The sequence below is a fragment of the Mandrillus leucophaeus genome, unplaced genomic scaffold (assembly GCF_000951045.1).
Source record: "Mandrillus leucophaeus isolate KB7577 unplaced genomic scaffold, Mleu.le_1.0 Scaffold418, whole genome shotgun sequence".
Lineage (NCBI taxonomy): Eukaryota > Metazoa > Chordata > Mammalia > Primates > Cercopithecidae > Mandrillus > Mandrillus leucophaeus.
Window position 1 is genome coordinate 409,668 of NW_012104454.1, and position 5,347 is coordinate 415,014.

Sequence of the window (5,347 nt, forward strand, 5' to 3'; positions counted from 1 at the left end):
AAGAACTGGGGAGGGGGGAAGAAAGCGAGATAGAAAGATAGACCCTCCCCCTAAGCCCCCCTCCCCAAACACCCTGTAACCCGACTCCCCTCGCCCCAGCCCCCGGGGTGGGGGTGGGGGGAAAGAGAAGCAAAACCAAGAAAGCAGATCTCCTCTCCTCTCCGGGGGTGACGGGGGGCGGGGGGCTGCAGGATCTCTGCCCCCACCCCTCCCGCCTCGGACCTGGGAGTCTCTAGCCCCCGCCGTCCAGGCGCCCCCGTTAGGCTCCCGCACCGAGCCCCAGTCCGGGAGCGGCGCTCAGTGGCCCCCAATAGAGCCCAGCCCCTTCCAGCGCTCAAACTCTTTTGTTTTAAATGAACTGGATGGAGCAGCATGGAACTGACGGGAGGGGGGCGCGCCGGGGGCGCCCGGGGCATGCCGGGAGTTGTAGTTTCCCGCCCTTGGGGGCGCGGGGACAAATTCCTTGACCCGAGGATAGTGCCCTTCGGTCTTTCCTCGCAGCTCCCGGGCAAGCTAGGGGTGGGATGGAAGTCGAGGTCCCTAATTTTGTAAGGGGAGGGTGCGGGGAGAAGGGGTAGTATGCGGAAACGGAGCGGCTTTGAAGCTGGCTAACGCCGCGCGCCCCCTCCCAGGACCCGCTCCTTCCACGCGCCGGCCGGTCCTGGGGGCCCGCTTTTTTATGGAAATGAGGGGGGGGGGCGGGGAGCTGTCCCCGCTCGCTCACTGCGGCTTTCTCTCCCGCTCCCCTCTCCCCACTCCCTGCCGCGCTCCCTCTCCGCGTCCCCCTCCCGCTCTCCCAGAGTCGATCCCGGAGCCCGGCCGCGGGGAAAGGTTCTCGGCCGAGAAGACAAAGCCCGCAGCAGCGATGGGGGGAGAGCTGGGCTCTGCGCATTGTGGGGGCCAGGAAGGGGTGCCAGGCTGGGGCTGCAACCCCCTGGCAAAGGATGGGGTCCCCTCCTCCCTAAGCAGCAAGCCATCTCCCCTCGTCCGCCCCCCGCCCCCCTCCAGTCTCGGAGATCTCAGAGGCACCGACTGGGAGGTGAGTTAGTTCACGTCCTTCTGCTCGGTGGAGGGGGTCGGGAGGGCGGTGGAGTGATGAGGTGCGGAGGTTGACAGAGTGGAGGGATAGAAGTGGGAGTCGGACGGAGAGTGGGGAGGCAGGAAAAGTCTTAAAGGCCTGGGGTGACTTAACCGTTTGGGGTGAGGGCCTTGAGCTTTGGGTGTGACAGAAGGAGGGAGGAGAGACCAGGATGGACTGGGAACCCAGACTTCCTTCAGGCCTGGGCTGTGAATACAGCTTGGGGTGATCTGTTCTTTAGCACTCATCGTAATTTCCACTCTGTTTCCTCCACCCCTCTCCCACTGAAAACCTATTCAGGGCCGGGCGCGGTGGCTCACGCCTGTAACCCCAGCACCTTGGGAGGCAGAGGCAGGTGGATCACCTGAGGTCAGGAGTTCGAGACCAGCCTGACCAATAAGGTGAAACCCCGTCTCCACTAAAAATACAAAAACTAGACGAGCATGGTGGCAGGCGCCTGTAGTCCCAGCTACTCAGGAGGCTGAGACAGGAGAATTGGTTGAACCCGGGAGGCGGAGGTTGCAGTGAGCCTAGATCCTGCCACTGCATTCCAGTGAGACTCTGGCCCCCGCCTACACACACACACACAAAACCATTCACTCCCGTTTGACTCCGGAAATTCGGTGAGAATGAAGTTTGTAAGGCTTGGAGAATTAGGCACTTTTAGAGTTTCAGGAAGGTGGAGTGTAATGCAATTTTTTCTTCTCCCTTTACCCCGTATCTTCTGCATTTATTTTATATCACCCTTTTTGTGTCTGGATCTTTCCCAAGGGAAGAAGGGATGGCACTGCAGCTTGAGGGCTGGAGGTCAGACTTTAAGAAGAACTTCCATAGAGTTTTATAACAGTGGGTGGGTGAGCCACAGTGGTAAGGTGTCCTTTTCTGGAGTGACTTGAAAAACAAAAATCTGAACTAGTTTGTAAGGTAAAGTCCTGCTGAGAGGCAAGGGAACAGATGAATTGACTTCACAGACTTAGCAATGTGGGGCCTTGAGGGCTGAGCTGTTTAGCCCAGTTCCCTAAACTGTTTCTTGGAAAGAGTGAGTTTGCACACTAATGGGAGTGCTGGAACCTGAGCTGAGGATCTCAGAAGGGGTGGGTTTGTGGGGGCGGGGGGAGCGGAGTTGGCACATTGCAGGGCTTTTTTTCCTTTGCTAGGCAGAAGATCCAGGGAAGGAGAACCTTGACTGAGGAACCCGGGAGGGCCCTGGAATTGGGGAAGTTTGCCCCCTGGACTGGGGATTTAACATAAGATCAACAGTAAACCTTATTGTGGGATTTGATGCTACTGCCACCAAGCAAGAATGAAAGAGGAAGAATTGGAGAGACAAAGTCCTAGAGAGTGGTCTGTTTCTGCCTCTTGTCCCATCCTTCTGTCCCAGGAACCTGGATTGCAGAGACTGTGGTACTGGGGACCATGGGGTCTCTTTGGGAGAAAGTTTTTGCTTTGTGGACCAGGTGACTCTCTTTCACATTAATAGAAATAGCAAACAGTTGCATAGGACTTGCTGTGTGCTAGGCATTTTTGTGGGGCCACCAGCTGAGCTGAGCCTTCCTGTCCCCACTGAAATGAGATTCCCCCCAGACTCCCACCCTGAACTTGCCCTGCCTCTGCTTTCCTCCCCACTAAGCTAATTAAAGCAGGAGGTTAATCACCAAAGAAGCCTTGGGGATTTGGCCAGGGAGGAAAACAAAGGGCAGAAACAAATATGTATGAGTGGGGAGGGGGTCAGCTGCTGAATGGGGAAGGGGCTGACTGAAAGGTGGGGCGGGCGAGGCAGGGTCCCTACTGGACCCACTTCATCCCTGATCCACCAACAAGAATGAATCAGTCCTCTGGGTAAGTTAATGTCCACCCTCAGGGTCCCATTGGGACTCCAGACAAATTTCCTTCACAGCAGATGTGAGCCTGGCACCTGGAGGGTGAAGGATATGTGTGTGAATGCAGTTAGGTGTGTGGCATGGTGTACATATGAGAGTGTGTGCTGCAGATCATGTGGGAGAGTGCCCAGGTGCAGAGGAGGCCCAGAGTAGGCACCTTGAGGAGCTGGATTCTCAGAGCGTTTTTTACGAGTCCTTCGCTGTCCCCCGGAGGCTGGTGGCTTCCTTTGTTCAGGAGGCCCCCTCCCTCAACTGAGAAGCTAGATTTCTGTCTACAGGCTCTCCTTTTCCCCGCCTGCCTAATCCAGAATTATGGCAATGAGAGCAGAAGGTCTTACTTAAACAACACTCCCCACTCTCTGCCTTATGACCAGAAAGGTGTAGAGGTGGCATACTTGTCCCCTTCGGGACTTTGGAGAACAGCACTATGTCTCTCATCTTCATCATGGTCCCCAACCCTAGCGGCGCAGAACCTAGCATGCAGCCCTGCCCAGAACAGAAGCTCAATAGGGGAACGTTGAGTGTAACTGCATTTTTTTTTTTTTTTTTTTTGAGACGGAGTCTCTCTCTGTTGCCCAGGCTGGAGTGCAGTGGCGCGATCTCCGCTCACTGCAAGCTCTGCTGCCTCCCGGGTTCACGCCATTCTCCTGCCTCAGCCTCCCTAGAAGCTGGGACTACAGGCACCCGCCACCACGCCCGGCTAATTTTTTTGTATTTTTAGTAGAGACGGGGTTTCACCGTGTTCGCCAGGATGGTCTCGATCTGCTGACCTCGTGATCTGCCCGCCTCGGCCTCCCAAAGTGCTGGGATTACAGGCGTGAGACACCACGCCCGGCCGTAACTGCATTTTTACAACTTTATGGTGTCAGGAGGAAAGAGCAGGTCTCCAGAGATAAACATGCTGCTTATTCTGCCACTTTGGGCAGTCATTTATTGCCGAGCCTCAGTTTCCTTATTCTAAAATTGAAATAATAAGCCAAGCTCTGGCAGGGCATGATGGCTCATTCCTGTAATCCTAGCACTTTGGGAGGCCAAGGTGGGTGAATCACTTGAGGCCACGAGTTTGAGACCAGCCTGGGCAACATGGCAAAACCCTGTCTCTACTAAAAATACAAAAATTAGCTGGGCGTGGTGGTGCACACCTGTAATCCCAGCTACTTGGGAGGCTGAGGCATGAGAGTTGCTTGAACCAGGAAGCAGAGGTTGCAGTCAAGATTGTGCCATTGCACTCCAGCCTGGGTGACAGAGGGAGACTCTGTCTCAAAAAATAAAATAGGCCAAGGTCCTAACACAGTGCCTGGCTATCTTAAGTGTTCAATCAGTTTTAGTTTCCTGGCCCTGGTTGTTCTCCCCTTGTGTTTGACTTTAGCCAGATTATGTTCTTCAGGAATTTTCATTTGTTCATTCATTCATTCATTCATTCAGCCAACCACTTCCTATTGAGCTCCTGAGATGTGCCGGGCACTGGAGGAGATTTACTCTGACCCATCATAGGTCACTTGAAGTCACTTCTAGGTCTAGACTTGCTGAAATAAAATCATTCCAAACAAATAGCAAATAATTCTAAAAATAATTCCTGTTAAACCCTGGAATGCAGGTGACCTCTGACTCTCTCTCTCTGTCTCTCTCTCTCTTTCTCTCTCTCTCTCTCTTTTCTGTCTTTCTTGCACAAGCCAGGCTTCTGGCCTCATGCCGGGGGAACAAAGGACCCTGTTGAGTTGTTGAGTACATACACACACACAAGCCAGGCTGCAGGGCAGGAAAGGTGACCCAGTGGAGATTCCAGGGTTCTTGTGGAGGTTGGGAGATAGGAGTGGGGTGGATGATCCAGACTGTGTGCTTGTGAGTTGTATCCCTTCTTTTTTTTGAGACAGAGTCTCGCTCTGTTGCCAGGCTGGAGTGCAGTGGTGTGATCTCGGCTCACGGCAACCTCCGCCTCCTGGGTTCAAGCTATTCTCCTGCCTCAGCCTCCTGAGTAACTGGGATTACAGGCATGTACTACCACGCCTGGCTAATTCTTGTACTTTTAGTAGAGATGGGGTTTCGCCATCTTGACCAGCTGGTCTCGCACTCCTAACCTCAGGTGATCCGCCCCCATCTTGGCCTCCCAAACTGCTGGGATTACAGGCGTGAGCCACCACGCCCGGCCAGGAATTGTATCCCTTCTTTCCTCTGAGCACTTCTGAGCACCTGTTATCACTGTCTGAACATTCAGTACCAAGGGATGGGGGTGCACACCTAACACTTGCCCCTCCTTAGCCCTATTTCTCAGAACCCTGAGGGAGGAAGACACAGGAGGCTGCCACCAAGGCTGTCTTACCAAGCAGACTGGCCCTTAGAGAGGTCATCTCCCCCATCTTCCTACTTCTCTCAGGAGGCCTTCTCTATC

General features: G+C 54.3%; 2 protein-coding genes across 3 annotated transcripts in view; one reads left to right on the forward strand and one right to left on the reverse strand.

The window, feature by feature from the left end:
• Positions 1-5,347, reverse strand: part of MEX3A (mex-3 RNA binding family member A) — a 42,992-nt gene that overhangs the window by 11,477 nt on the left and 26,168 nt on the right. The window lies entirely within an intron of this gene.
• Positions 427-5,347, forward strand: part of LMNA (lamin A/C) — a 61,434-nt gene continuing 56,513 nt past the window's right edge. The window contains exons 1-2 of one of the 2 annotated variants that reach the window (XM_011992741.1): positions 427-536; positions 801-1,039. The gene's annotated coding sequence lies outside the window, so the exon portion shown is untranslated. The remainder of the gene's footprint in view (positions 537-800; positions 1,040-5,347) is intronic. The other variant, XM_011992739.1, reaches the window with a different exon arrangement.